Consider the following 15989-nt stretch of genomic DNA (forward strand, 5'->3'; position numbering starts at 1 on the left):
CATGTCTATCTACAGCTCTAGTTCTATCTACAGCTCTAGTTCTATCTACAGCTCTAGTTCTATCTGCAGCTCTAGTTCTATCTGCAGCTCTAGTCATGTCTATCTGCAGCTCTAGTCGTGTCTATCTGCAGCTCTAGTTCTATCTGCAGCTCTAGTCATGTCTATATGCAGCTCTAGTTCTATCTGCAGCTCTAGTCATGTCTATCTGCAGCTCTAGTCATGTCTATCTGCAGCTCTAGTTCTATCTACAGCTCTAGTTCTATCTGCAGCTCTAGTCATGTCTATCTGCAGCTCTAGTCATGTCTATCTGCAGCTCTAGTTCTATCTGCAGCTCTAGTTCTATCTGCATCTCTAGTCATGTCTATCTGCAGCTCTAGTCATGTCTATCTGCAGCTCTAGTTCTATCTACAGCTCTAGTCATGTCTATCTACAGCTCTAGTTCTTTCTGCAGCTCTAGTTCTATCTGCAGCTCTAGTTCTATCTACAGCTCTAGTTCTATCTACAGCTCTAGTCATGTATATCTGCAGCTCTAGTTCTATCTACAGCTCTAGTTCTATCTGCAGCTCTAGTCATGTCTATCTGCAGCTCTAGTTCTATCTGCAGCTCTAGTTCTATCTGCAGCTCTAGTCATGTCTATCTGCAGCTCTAGTTCTATCTGCAGCTCTAGTTCTATCTGCAGCTCTAGTTATATCTACAGCTCTAGTTCTATCTGCAGCTCTAGTCATGTCTATCTGCAGCTCTAGTTCTATCTGCAGCTCTAGTTCTATCTGCAGCTCTAGTCATGTCTATCTGCAGCTCTAGTTCTATCTGCAGCTCTAGTCATGTCTATCTGCAGCTCTAGTTCTATCTGCAGCTCTAGTTCTATCTACAGCTCTAGTTCTATCTGCAGCTCTAGTCATGTCTATCTGTAGCTCTAGTCATGTCTATCTGCAGCTCTAGTCATGTCTATCTGTAGCTCTAGTTCTATCTGCAGCTCTAGTTCTATCTACAGCTCTAGTCATGTCTATCTGCAGCTCTAGTTCTATCTACAGCTCTAGTCATGTCTATCTACAGCTCTAGTTCTTTCTGCAGCTCTAGTTCTATCTGCAGCTCTAGTTCTATCTACAGCTCTAGTTCTATCTACAGCTCTAGTCATGTCTATCTGCAGCTCTAGTTCTATCTACAGCTCTAGTTCTATCTGCAGCTCTAGTCATGTCTATCTGCAGCTCTAGTTCTATCTGCTGCTCTAGTTCTATCTGCAGCTCTAGTCATGTCTATCTGCAGCTCTAGTTCTATCTGCAGCTCTAGTTCTATCTACAGCTCTAGTTCTATCTGCAGCTCTAGTCATGTCTATCTACAGCTCTAGTTCTATCTACAGCTCTAGTTCTATCTACAGCTCTAGTTCTATCTGCAGCTCTAGTTCTATCTGCAGCTCTAGTCATGTCTATCTGCAGCTCTAGTTATATCTGCAGCTCTAGTCATGTCTATCTGCAGCTCTAGTCATGTCTATCTGCAGCTCTAGTTCTATCTACAGCTCTAGTTCTATCTGCAGCTCTAGTCATGTCTATCTGCAGCTCTAGTCATGTCTATCTGCAGCTCTATTTCTATCTGCAGCTCTAGTTCTATCTGCATCTCTAGTCATGTCTATCTGCAGCTCTAGTCATGTCTATCTGCAGCTCTAGTTCTATCTGCAGCTCTAGTCATGTCTATCTGCAGCTCTAGTCATGTCTATCTGCAGCTCTAGTTCTATCTACAGCTCTAGTTCTATCTACAGCTCTAGTTCTATCTACAGCTCTTGTCATGTCTATCTGCAGCTCTAGTTCTATCTACAGCTCTAGTTCTATCTACAGCTCTAGTTCTATCTGCAGCCGTAGTTCTTTCTGCAGCTCTAGTTCTATCTACAGCTCTAGTCATGTCTATCTACAGCTCTAGTCATGTCTATCTGCAGCTCTAGTTCTATCTGCAGCTCTAGTTCTATCTGCAGCTCTTGTCATGTCTATCTGCAGCTCTAGTCATGTCTATCTGCAGCTCTAGTCATGTCTATCTGCAGCTCTAGTTATATCTGCAGCTCTAGTTCTATCTACAGCTCTAGTTCTATCTGCAGTTCTAGGTCTATCTGCAGCTCTAGTTCTATCTACAGCTCTAGTTATATCTGCAGTTCTAGGTCTATCTGCAGCTCTAGTTCTATCTACAGCTCTAGTTCTATCTGCAGTTCTAGGTCTATCTGAAGCTCTAGTTCTATCTACAGCTCTAGTTCTATCTACAGCTCTAGTTCTATCTACAGCTCTAGTCATGTCTATTTACAGCTCTAGTCATGTCTATCTGCAGCTCTAGTTCTATCTACAGCTCTAGTCATGTCTATCTGCAGCTCTAGTTCTATCTACAGCTCTTGTCATGTCTATCTGCAGCTCTAGTCATGTCTATCTGCAGCTCTAGTTCTATCTACAGCTCTAGTTCTATCTGCAGCTCTAGTTCTATCTGCAGCTCTGCAGCTCTAGTTCCACCTGCAGCTCTAGTTCTATCTGCAGCTCTAGTTCTATCTGCAGCTCTAGTCATGTCTATCTGCAGCTGTTGTCTATCTGCAGCTCTAGTTCTATCTGCAGCTCTAGTTCTATCTGCAGCTCTAGTTCTATCTGCAGCTCTAGTTCTATCTGCAGCTCTAGTTCTTTCTGCAGCTCTAGTTCTATCTGCAGCTCTAGTCATGTCTATCTGCAGCTCTAGTTCTATCTGCAGCTCTAGTTCTATCTGCAGCTCTAGTTCTATCTACAGCTCTAGTCCTATCTGCAGCTCTAGTCATGTCTATCTGCAGCTCTAGTTCTATCTGCAGCTCAAGTTCTATCTGCAGCTCTAGTTCTATCTACAGCTCTAGTCATGTCTATCTACAGCTCTAGTTCTATCTGCAGCTCTAGTTCTATCTGCAGCTCTAGTTCTATATACAGCTCTAGTCCTATCTGCAGCTCTAGTCATGTCTATCTGCAGCTCTAGTTCTATCTACAGCTCTAGTTCTATCTGCAGCTCTAGTCATGTCTATCTGTAGCTCTAGTCATGTCTATCTGCAGCTCTAGTCATGTCTATCTGCAGCTCTAGTTCTATCTGCAGCTCTAGTTCTATCTACAGCTCTAGTCATGTCTATCTGCAGCTCTAGTTCTATCTACAGCTCTAGTCATGTCTATCTGCAGCTCTAGTTCTATCTACAGCTCTAGTTCTATCTACAGCTCTAGTCATGTCTATCTGCAGCTCTAGTTCTATCTACAGCTCTAGTTCTATCTGCAGCTCTAGTCATGTCTATCTGCAGCTCTAGTTCTATCTGCAGCTCTAGTTCTATCTGCAGCTCTAGTCATGTCTATCTGCAGCTCTAGTTCTATCTGCAGCTCTAGTTCTATCTACAGCTCTAGTTCTATCTGCAGCTCTAGTCATGTCTATCTACAGCTCTAGTTCTATCTACAGCTCTAGTTCTATATACAGCTCTAGTCATGTCTATCTACAGCTCTAGTTCTATCTGCAGCTCTAGTTCTATCTACAGCTCTAGTCATGTCTATCTGTAGCTCTAGTTCTATCTACAGCTCTAGTTCTATCTACAGCTCTAGTTCTATCTGCAGCTCTAGTCATGTCTATCTGCAGCTCTAGTCATGTCTATCTACAGCTCTAGTTCTATCTATAGCTCTAGTTCTATCTGCAGCTCTAGTTCTATCTACAGCTCTAGTCATGTCTATCTACAGCTCTAGTTCTATCTACAGCTCTAGTTCTATCTACAGCTCTAGTTCTATCTACAGCTCTAGTCATGTCTATCTGTAGCTCTAGTCATGTCTATCTGCAGCTCTAGTTCTATCTACAGCTCTAGTTCTATCTGCAGCTCTAGTTCTATCTGCAGCTCTGCAGCTCTAGTTCCACCTGCAGCTCTAGTTCTATCTGCAGCTCTAGTTCTATCTGCAGCTCTAGTCATGTCTATCTGCAGCTGTTGTCTATCTGCAGCTCTAGTTCTATCTGCAGCTCTAGTTCTATCTGCAGCTCTAGTTCTATCTGCAGCTCTAGTTCTATCTGCAGCTCTAGTTCTTTCTGCAGCTCTAGTTCTATCTGCAGCTCTAGTCATGTCTATCTGCAGCTCTAGTTCTATCTGCAGCTCTAGTTCTATCTGCAGCTCTAGTTCTATCTACAGCTCTAGTCCTATCTGCAGCTCTAGTCATGTCTATCTGCAGCTCTAGTTCTATCTGCAGCTCAAGTTCTATCTGCACCTCTAGTTCTATCTACAGCTCTAGTCATGTCTATCTACAGCTCTAGTTCTATCTGCAGCTCTAGTTCTATCTGCAGCTCTAGTTCTATATACAGCTCTAGTCCTATCTGCAGCTCTAGTCATGTCTATCTGCAGCTCTAGTTCTATCTACAGCTCTAGTTCTATCTGCAGCTCTAGTCATGTCTATCTGTAGCTCTAGTCATGTCTATCTGCAGCTCTAGTCATGTCTATCTGCAGCTCTAGTTCTATCTGCAGCTCTAGTTCTATCTACAGCTCTAGTCATGTCTATCTGCAGCTCTAGTTCTATCTACAGCTCTAGTCATGTCTATCTGCAGCTCTAGTTCTATCTACAGCTCTAGTTCTATCTACAGCTCTAGTCATGTCTATCTGCAGTTCTAGTTCTATCTACAGCTCTAGTTCTATCTGCAGCTCTAGTCATGTCTATCTGCAGCTCTAGTTCTATCTGCAGCTCTAGTTCTATCTGCAGCTCTAGTCATGTCTATCTGCAGCTCTAGTTCTATCTGCAGCTCTAGTTCTATCTACAGCTCTAGTTCTATCTGCAGCTCTAGTCATGTCTATCTACAGCTCTAGTTCTATCTACAGCTCTAGTTCTATATACAGCTCTAGTCATGTCTATCTACAGCTCTAGTTCTATCTGCAGCTCTAGTTCTATCTACAGCTCTAGTCATGTCTATCTGTAGCTCTAGTTCTATCTACAGCTCTAGTTCTATCTACAGCTCTAGTTCTATCTGCAGCTCTAGTCATGTCTATCTGCAGCTCTAGTCATGTCTATCTACAGCTCTAGTTCTATCTATAGCTCTAGTTCTATCTGCAGCTCTAGTTCTATCTACAGCTCTAGTCATGTCTATCTACAGCTCTAGTTCTATCTACAGCTCTAGTTCTATCTACAGCTCTAGTTCTATCTACAGCTCTAGTCATGTCTATCTGTAGCTCTAGTCATGTCTATCTGCAGCTCTAGTTCTATCTACAGCTCTAGTTCTATCTACAGCTCTAGTCATGTCTATCTGTAGCTCTAGTCATGTCTATCTGCAGCTCTAGACATGTTTATCTGCAGCTCTAGTTCTATCTGCAGCTCTAGTTATATCTACAGCTCTAGTCATGTCTATCTGTAGCTCTAGTCATGTCTATCTGCAGCTCTAGTCATGTCTATCTGCAGCTCTAGTCATGTTTATCTGCAGCTCTAGTTCTATCTACAGCTCTAGTTCTATCTACAGCTCTAGTTCTATCTACAGCTCTTGTCATGTCTATCTGCAGCTCTAGTTCTATCTACAGCTCTAGTTCTATCTACAGCTCTAGTTCTATCTGCAGCCGTAGTTCTTTCTGCAGCTCTAGTTCTATCTACAGCTCTAGTCATGTCTATCTACAGCTCTAGTCATGTCTATCTGCAGCTCTAGTTCTATCTGCAGCTCTAGTTCTATCTGCAGCTCTTGTCATGTCTATCTGCAGCTCTAGTCATGTCTATCTGCAGCTCTAGTCATGTCTATCTGCAGCTCTAGTTATATCTGCAGCTCTAGTTCTATCTACAGCTCTAGTTCTATCTGCAGTTCTAGGTCTATCTGCAGCTCTAGTTCTATCTACAGCTCTAGTTATATCTGCAGTTCTAGGTCTATCTGCAGCTCTAGTTCTATCTACAGCTCTAGTTCTATCTGCAGTTCTAGGTCTATCTGAAGCTCTAGTTCTATCTACAGCTCTAGTTCTATCTACAGCTCTAGTTCTATCTACAGCTCTAGTCATGTCTATTTACAGCTCTAGTCATGTCTATCTGCAGCTCTAGTTCTATCTACAGCTCTAGTCATGTCTATCTGCAGCTCTAGTTCTATCTACAGCTCTTGTCATGTCTATCTGCAGCTCTAGTCATGTCTATCTGCAGCTCTAGTTCTATCTACAGCTCTAGTTCTATCTGCAGCTCTAGTTCTATCTGCAGCTCTGCAGCTCTAGTTCCACCTGCAGCTCTAGTTCTATCTGCAGCTCTAGTTCTATCTGCAGCTCTAGTCATGTCTATCTGCAGCTGTTGTCTATCTGCAGCTCTAGTTCTATCTGCAGCTCTAGTTCTATCTGCAGCTCTAGTTCTACCTGCAGCTCTAGTTCTATCTGCAGCTCTAGTTCTTTCTGCAGCTCTAGTTCTATCTGCAGCTCTAGTCATGTCTATCTGCAGCTCTAGTTCTATCTGCAGCTCTAGTTCTATCTGCAGCTCTAGTTCTATCTACAGCTCTAGTCCTATCTGCAGCTCTAGTCATGTCTATCTGCAGCTCTAGTTCTATCTGCAGCTCAAGTTCTATCTGCAGCTCTAGTTCTATCTACAGCTCTAGTCATGTCTATCTACAGCTCTAGTTCTATCTGCAGCTCTAGTTCTATCTGCAGCTCTAGTTCTATCTACAGCTCTAGTCCTATCTGCAGCTCTAGTCATGTCTATCTGCAGCTCTAGTTCTATCTACAGCTCTAGTTCTATCTGCAGCTCTAGTCATGTCTATCTGTAGCTCTAGGCATGTCTATCTGCAGCTCTAGTCATGTCTATCTGCAGCTCTAGTTCTATCTGCAGCTCTAGTTCTATCTACAGCTCTAGTCATGTCTATCTGCAGCTCTAGTTCTATCTACAGCTCTAGTCATGTCTATCTGCAGCTCTAGTTCTATCTACAGCTCTAGTTCTATCTACAGCTCTAGTCATGTCTATCTGCAGCTCTAGTTCTATCTACAGCTCTAGTTCTATCTGCAGCTCTAGTCATGTCTATCTGCAGCTCTAGTTCTATCTGCAGCTCTAGTTCTATCTGCAGCTCTAGTCATGTCTATCTGCAGCTCTAGTTCTATCTGCAGCTCTAGTTCTATCTACAGCTCTAGTTCTATCTGCAGCTCTAGTCATGTCTATCTACAGCTCTAGTTCTATCTACAGCTCTAGTTCTATATACAGCTCTAGTCATGTCTATCTACAGCTCTAGTTCTATCTGCAGCTCTAGTTCTATCTACAGCTCTAGTCATGTCTATCTGTAGCTCTAGTTCTATCTACAGCTCTAGTTCTATCTACAGCTCTAGTTCTATCTGCAGCTCTAGTCATGTCTATCTGCAGCTCTAGTCATGTCTATCTACAGCTCTAGTTCTATCTATAGCTCTAGTTCTATCTGCAGCTCTAGTTCTATCTACAGCTCTAGTCATGTCTATCTACAGCTCTAGTTCTATCTACAGCTCTAGTTCTATCTACAGCTCTAGTTCTATCTACAGCTCTAGTCATGTCTATCTGTAGCTCTAGTCATGTCTATCTGCAGCTCTAGTTCTATCTACAGCTCTAGTTCTATCTACAGCTCTAGTCATGTCTATCTGTAGCTCTAGTCATGTCTATCTGCAGCTCTAGACATGTTTATCTGCAGCTCTAGTTCTATCTGCAGCTCTAGTTATATCTACAGCTCTAGTCATGTCTATCTGTAGCTCTAGTCATGTCTATCTGCAGCTCTAGTCATGTCTATCTGCAGCTCTAGTCATGTTTATCTGCAGCTCTAGTTCTATCTACAGCTCTAGTTCTATCTGCAGCTCTAGTTCTATCTGCAGCTCTGCAGCTCTAGTTCCACCTGCAGCTCTAGTTCTATCTGCAGCTCTAGTTCTATCTGCAGCTCTAGTCATGTCTATCTGCAGCTCTTGTCTATCTGCAGCTCTAGTTCTATCTGCAGCTCTAGTTCTATCTGCAGCTCTAGTTCTATCTGCAGCTCTAGTTCTATCTGCAGCTCTAGTTCTTTCTGCAGCTCTAGTTCTATCTGCAGCTCTAGTCATGTCTATCTGCAGCTCTAGTTCTATCTGCAGCTCTAGTTCTATCTGCAGCTCTAGTTCTATCTACAGCTCTAGTCCTATCTGCAGCTCTAGTCATGTCTATCTGCAGCTCTAGTTCTATCTGCAGCTCAAGTTCTATCTGCAGCTCTAGTTCTATCTACAGCTCTAGTCATGTCTATCTACAGCTCTAGTTCTATCTGCAGCTCTAGTTCTATCTGCAGCTCTAGTTCTATCTACAGCTCTAGTCCTATCTGCAGCTCTAGTCATGTCTATCTGCAGCTCTAGTTCTATCTACAGCTCTAGTTCTATCTGCAGCTCTAGTCATGTCTATCTGTAGCTCTAGTCATGTCTATCTGCAGCTCTAGTCATGTCTATCTGCAGCTCTAGTTCTATCTGCAGCTCTAGTTCTATCTACAGCTCTAGTCATGTCTATCTGCAGCTCTAGTTCTATCTACAGCTCTAGTCATGTCTATCTGCAGCTCTAGTTCTATCTACAGCTCTAGTTCTATCTACAGCTCTAGTCATCTCTATCTGCAGCTCTAGTTCTATCTACAGCTCTAGTTCTATCTGCAGCTCTAGTCATGTCTATCTGCAGCTCTAGTTCTATCTGCAGCTCTAGTTCTATCTGCAGCTCTAGTCATGTCTATCTGCAGCTCTAGTTCTATCTGCAGCTCTAGTTCTATCTACAGCTCTAGTTCTATCTGCAGCTCTAGTCATGTCTATCTACAGCTCTAGTTCTATCTACAGCTCTAGTTCTATATACAGCTCTAGTCATGTCTATCTACAGCTCTAGTTCTATCTGCAGCTCTAGTTCTATCTACAGCTCTAGTCATGTCTATCTGTAGCTCTAGTTCTATCTACAGCTCTAGTTCTATCTACAGCTCTAGTTATATCTGCAGCTCTAGTCATGTGTATCTGCAGCTCTAGTCATGTCTATCTACAGCTCTAGTTCTATCTATAGCTCTAGTTCTATCTGCAGCTCTAGTTCTATCTACAGCTCTAGTCATGTCTATCTACAGCTCTAGTTCTATCTACAGCTCTAGTTCTATCTACAGCTCTAGTTCTATCTACAGCTCTAGTCATGTCTATCTGTAGCTCTAGTCATGTCTATCTGCAGCTCTAGACATGTTTATCTGCAGCTCTAGTTCTATCTGCAGCTCTAGTTATATCTACAGCTCTAGTCATGTCTATCTGTAGCTCTAGTCATGTCTATCTGCAGCTCTAGTCATGTCTATCTGCAGCTCTAGTCATGTTTATCTGCAGCTCTAGTTCTATCTGCAGCTCTAGTTCTATCTACAGCTCTAGTCATGTCTATCTGCAGCTCTAGTCATGTCTATCTGCAGCTCTAGTCATGTCTATCTGCAGCTCTAGTTCTATTCTGCAGCTCTAGTTCTATCTACAGCTCTAGTTCTATCTGCAGCTCTAGTTCTATCTGCAGCTCTAGTCATGTCTATCTGCAGGTCTAGTCATGTATATCTGCAGCTCTAGTTCTATCTGCAGCTCTAGTTCTATCTATAGCTCTAGTCATGTCTATCTGCAGCTCTAGTTCTATCTGTAGCTCTAGTTCTATCTGCAGCTCTAGTTCTATCTGCAGCTCTAGTTCTATCTGCAGCTCTAGTTCTATCTACAGCTCTAGTCATGTCTATCTGTAGCTCTAGTTCTATCTACAGCTCTAGTTCTATCTACAGCTCTAGTTCTATCTGCAGCTCTAGTCATGTCTATCTGCAGCTCTAGTCATGTCTATCTGCAGCTCTAGTTCTATCTGCAGCTCTAGTTCTATCTGCAGCTCTAGTTCTTTCTGCAGCTCTAGTTCTATCTACAGCTCTAGTCATGTCTATCTACAGCTCTAGTTCTATCTACAGCTCTAGTTCTATCTACAGCTCTAGTTCTATCTACAGCTCTAGTCATGTCTATCTGTAGCTCTAGTCATGTCTATCTGCAGCTCTAGTTCTATCTACAGCTCTAGTTCTATCTACAGCTCTAGTCATGTCTATCTGTAGCTCTAGTCATGTCTATCTGCAGCTCTAGACATGTTTATCTGCAGCTCTAGTTCTATCTGCAGCTCTAGTTATATCTACAGCTCTAGTCATGTCTATCTGTAGCTCTAGTCATGTCTATCTGCAGCTCTAGTCATGTCTATCTGCAGCTCTAGTCATGTTTATCTGCAGCTCTAGTTCTATCTACAGCTCTAGTTCTATCTGCAGCTCTAGTTCTATCTGCAGCTCTGCAGCTCTAGTTCCACCTGCAGCTCTAGTTCTATCTGCAGCTCTAGTTCTATCTGCAGCTCTAGTCATGTCTATCTGCAGCTCTTGTCTATCTGCAGCTCTAGTTCTATCTGCAGCTCTAGTTCTATCTGCAGCTCTAGTTCTATCTGCAGCTCTAGTTCTTTCTGCAGCTCTAGTTCTATCTGCAGCTCTAGTCATGTCTATCTGCAGCTCTAGTTCTATCTGCAGCTCTAGTTCTATCTGCAGCTCTAGTTCTATCTACAGCTCTAGTCCTATCTGCAGCTCTAGTCATGTCTATCTGCAGCTCTAGTTCTATCTGCAGCTCAAGTTCTATCTGCAGTTCTAGTTCTATCTACAGCTCTAGTCATGTCTATCTACAGCTCTAGTTCTATCTGCAGCTCTAGTTCTATCTGCAGCTCTAGTTCTATCTACAGCTCTAGTCCTATCTGCAGCTCTAGTCATGTCTATCTGCAGCTCTAGTTCTATCTACAGCTCTAGTTCTATCTGCAGCTCTAGTCATGTCTATCTGTAGCTCTAGTCATGTCTATCTGCAGCTCTAGTCATGTCTATCTGCAGCTCTAGTTCTATCTGCAGCTCTAGTTCTATCTACAGCTCTAGTCATGTCTATCTGCAGCTCTAGTTCTATCTACAGCTCTAGTCATGTCTATCTGCAGCTCTAGTTCTATCTACAGCTCTAGTTATATCTACAGCTCTAGTCATCTCTATCTGCAGCTCTAGTTCTATCTACAGCTCTAGTTCTATCTGCAGCTCTAGTCATGTCTATCTGCAGCTCTAGTTCTATCTGCAGCTCTAGTTCTATCTGCAGCTCTAGTCATGTCTATCTGCAGCTCTAGTTCTATCTGCAGCTCTAGTTCTATCTACAGCTCTAGTTCTATCTGCAGCTCTAGTCATGTCTATCTACAGCTCTAGTTCTATCTACAGCTCTAGTTCTATATACAGCTCTAGTCATGTCTATCTACAGCTCTAGTTCTATCTGCAGCTCTAGTTCTATCTACAGCTCTAGTCATGTCTATCTGTAGCTCTAGTTCTATCTACAGCTCTAGTTCTATCTACAGCTCTAGTTATATCTGCAGCTCTAGTCATGTGTATCTGCAGCTCTAGTCATGTCTATCTACAGCTCTAGTTCTATCTATAGCTCTAGTTCTATCTGCAGCTCTAGTTCTATCTACAGCTCTAGTCATGTCTATCTACAGCTCTAGTTCTATCTACAGCTCTAGTTCTATCTACAGCTCTAGTTCTATCTACAGCTCTAGTCATGTCTATCTGTAGCTCTAGTCATGTCTATCTGCAGCTCTAGTTCTATCTACAGCTCTAGTTCTATCTACAGCTCTAGTCATGTCTATCTGTAGCTCTAGTCATGTCTATCTGCAGCTCTAGACATGTTTATCTGCAGCTCTAGTTCTATCTGCAGCTCTAGTTATATCTACAGCTCTAGTCATGTCTATCTGTAGCTCTAGTCATGTCTATCTGCAGCTCTAGTCATGTCTATCTGCAGCTCTAGTCATGTTTATCTGCAGCTCTAGTTCTATCTGCAGCTCTAGTTCTATCTACAGCTCTAGTCATGTCTATCTGCAGCTCTAGTCATGTCTATCTGCAGCTCTAGTCATGTCTATCTGCAGCTCTAGTTCTATCTGCAGCTCTAGTTCTATCTGCAGCTCTAGTCATGTCTATCTGCAGCTCTAGTCATGTCTATCTGCAGCTCTAGTCATGTCTATCTGCAGCTCTAGTTCTATCTGCAGCTCTAGTTCTATCTACAGCTCTAGTTCTATCTGCAGCTCTAGTCATGTCTATCTGCAGCTCTATTTCTATCTGCAGCTCTAGTTCTATCTGCAGCTCTAGTTCTATCTACAGCTCTAGTCATGTCTATCTGCATCTCTAGTTCTATCTGCAGCTCTAGTTCTATCTGCAGCTCTAGTTCTATCTGCAGCTCTAGTTCTATCTGCAGCTCTAGTTCTATCTACAGCTCTAGTCATGTCTATCTGCAGCTCTAGTCATGTCTATCTGCAGCTCTAGTCATGTCTATCTGCAGCTCTAGTTCTATCTGCAGCTCTATTTCTATCTGCAGCTCTAGTTCTATCTGCAGCTCTAGTCATGTTTATCTGCAGCTCTAGTTCTATCTGCAGCTCTAGTTCTATCTACAGCTCTAGTCATGTTTATCTACAGCTCTAGTCATGTCTATCTGCAGCTCTAGTTCTATCTACAGCTCTAGTTATATCTGTAGCTCTAGTTCTATCTGCAGCTCTAGTTCTATCTGCAGCTCTAGTCATGTCTATCTACAGCTCTAGTTATGTCTATCTGTAGCTCTAGTTCTTTCTTCAGCTCTAGTTCTATCTGCAGCTCTAGTTCTATCTACAGCTCTAGTTCTATCTGCAGCTCTAGTTCTATCTACAGCTCTAGTTATATCTGCAGCTCTAGTCATGTCTATCTACAGCTCTAGTTCTATATACAGCTCTAGTTCTATCTACAGCTCTAGTCATGTCTATCTGCAGCTCTAGTTCTATCTGTAGCTCTAGTTCTATCTACAGCTCTAGTTCTATCTGCAGCTCTAGTTCTATCTGCAGCTCTAGTCATGTCTATCTGCAGGTCTAGTCATGTATATCTGCAGCTCTAGTTCTATCTGCAGCTCTAGTTCTATCTATAGCTCTAGTCATGTCTATCTGCAGCTCTAGTTCTATCTGTAGCTCTAGTTCTATCTGCAGCTCTAGTTCTATCTGCAGCTCTAGTTCTATCTGCAGCTCTAGTTCTATCTACAGCTCTAGTCATGTCTATCTGTAGCTCTAGTTCTATCTACAGCTCTAGTTCTATCTACAGCTCTAGTTCTATCTGCAGCTCTAGTCATGTCTATCTGCAGCTCTAGTCATGTCTATCTGCAGCTCTAGTTCTATCTGCAGCTCTAGTTCTATCTACAGCTCTAGTTCTATCTGCAGCTCTAGTCATGTCTATCTGCAGCTCTATTTCTATCTGCAGCTCTAGTTCTATCTGCAGCTCTAGTCATGTCTATCTGCAGCTCTAGTTCTATCTGCAGCTCTAGTCATGTCTATCTGCAGCTCTAGTTCTATCTGTAGCTCTAGTTCTATCTACAGCTCTAGTCATGTCTATCTGCAGCTCTAGTTCTATCTACAGCTCTAGTCATGTCTATCTACAGCTCTAGTTCTTTCTGCAGCTCTAGTTCTATCTGCAGCTCTAGTTCTATCTACAGCTCTAGTTCTATCTACAGCTCTAGTCATGTCTATCTGCAGCTCTAGTTCTATCTACAGCTCTAGTTCTATCTGCAGCTCTAGTCATGTCTATCTGCAGCTCTAGTTCTATCTGCAGCTCTAGTTCTATCTGCAGCTCTAGTCATGTCTATCTGCAGCTCTAGTTCTATCTGCAGCTCTAGTTCTATCTACAGCTCTAGTTCTATATGCAGCTCTAGTCATGTCTATCTACAGCTCTAGTTCTATCTACAGCTCTAGTTCTATATACAGCTCTAGTTCTATCTGCAGCTCTAGTTCTATCTGCAGCTCTAGTCATGTCTATCTGCAGCTCTAGTCATGTCTATCTGCAGCTCTAGTCATGTATATCTGCAGCTCTAGTTCTATCTGCAGCTCTAGTTCTATCTACAGCTCTAGTTCTATATGCAGCTCTAGTCATGTCTATCTGCAGCTCTATTTCTATCTGCAGCTCTAGTTCTATCTGCAGCTCTAGTTCTATCTACAGCTCTAGTCATGTCTATCTGCAGCTCTAGTTCTATCTGCAGCTCTAGTTCTATCTGCAGCTCTAGTTCTATCTGCAGCTCTAGTTCTATCTGCAGCTCTAGTTCTATCTGCAAATCTAGTTCTATCTACAGCTCTAGTCATGTCTATCTGCAGCTCTAGTCATGTCTATCTGCAGCTCTAGTCATGTCTATCTGCAGCTCTAGTTCTATCTGCAGCTCTAGTTCTATCTGCAGCTCTATTTCTATCTGCAGCTCTATTTCTATCTGCAGCTCTAGTCATGTTTATCTGCAGCTCTAGTTCTATCTGCAGCTCTAGTTCTATCTACAGCTCTAGTCATGTTTATCTACAGCTCTAGTCATGTCTATCTGCAGCTCTAGTTCTATCTGCAGCTCTAGTTCTATCTACAGCTCTAGTTATATCTGTAGCTCTAGTTCTATCTGCAGCTCTAGTTCTATCTGCAGCTCTAGTCATGTCTATCTACAGCTCTAGTTATGTCTATCTGTAGCTCTAGTTCTTTCTTCAGCTCTAGTTCTATCTGCAGCTCTAGTCATGTCTATCTGCAGCTCTAGTTCTATCTGCAGCTCTAGTTCTATCTACAGCTCTAGTTCTATCTGCAGCTCTAGTTCTATCTACAGCTCTAGTTCTATCTGCAGCTCTAGTCATGTCTATCTACAGCTCTAGTTCTATATACAGCTCTAGTTCTATCTACAGCTCTAGTTCTATCTGCAGCTCTAGTCATGTCTATCTGCAGCTCTAGTTCTATCTGTAGCTCTAGTTCTATCTACAGCTCTAGTTCTATCTGCAGCTCTAGTTCTATCTGCAGCTCTAGTTCTATCTACAGCTCTAGTCATGTCTATCTGTAGCTCTAGTTCTATCTACAGCTCTAGTTCTATCTACAGCTCTAGTTCTATCTGCAGCTCTAGTCATGTCTATCTGCAGCTCTAGTCATGTATATCTGCAGCTCTAGTTCTATCTGCAGCTCTAGTTCTATCTGCAGCTCTAGTCATGTCTATCTGCAGCTCTAGTTCTATCTGTAGCTCTAGTTCTATCTACAGCTCTAGTTCTATCTGTAGCTCTAGTTCTATCTGCAGCTCTAGTTCTATCTACAGCTCTAGTCATGTCTATCTGTAGCTCTAGTTCTATCTACAGCTCTAGTTCTATCTACAGCTCTAGTTCTATCTGCAGCTCTAGTCATGTCTATCTGCAGCTCTAGTCATGTCTATCTGCAGCTCTAGTTCTATCTGCAGCTCTAGTTCTATCTACAGCTCTAGTTCTATCTGCAGCTCTAGTCATGTCTATCTGCAGCTCTAGTTCTATCTGCAGCTCTAGTTCTATCTGCAGCTCTAGTCATGTCTATCTTTAGCTCTAGTTCTATCTGCAGCTCTAGTCATGTCTATCTGCAGCTCTAGTTCTATCTGCAGCTCTAGTTCTATCTACAGCTCTAGTTCTATCTGCAGCTCTAGTCATGTCTATCTGTAGCTCTAGTCATGTCTATCTGCAGCTCTAGTCATGTCTATCTGCAGCTCTAGTTCTATCTACAGCTCTAGTCATGTCTATCTGCAGCTCTAGTTCTATCTACAGCTCTAGTCATGTCTATCTACAGCTCTAGTTCTTTCTGCAGCTCTAGTTCTATCTGCAGCTCTAGTTCTATCTACAGCTCTAGTTCTATCTACAGCTCTAGTCATGTATATCTGCAGCTCTAGTTCTATCTACAGCTCTAGTTCTATCTGCAGCTCTAGTCATGTCTATCTGCAGCTCTAGTTCTATCTGCAGCTCTAGTTCTATCTGCAGCTCTAGTCATGTCTATCTGCAGCTCTAGTTCTATCTGCAGCTCTAGTTCTATCTGCAGCTCTAGTTCTATCTACAGCTCTAGTTCTATCTGCAGCTCTAGTCATGTCTATCTGCAGCTCTAGTTCTATCTGCAGCTCTAGTTCTATCTTCAGCTCTAGTCATGTCTATCTGCAGCTCTAGTTCTATCTGCAGCTCTAGTCATGTCTATCTGCAGCTCTAGTTCTATCTGCAGCTCTAGTTCTATCTACAGCTCTAGTTCTATCTGCAGCT

This window comes from Coregonus lavaretus (genome assembly GCF_964263955.1).
Source record: "Coregonus lavaretus genome assembly, contig: HAP1_SCAFFOLD_416, whole genome shotgun sequence".
Taxonomy (NCBI): Eukaryota; Metazoa; Chordata; class Actinopteri; order Salmoniformes; family Salmonidae; genus Coregonus; species Coregonus lavaretus.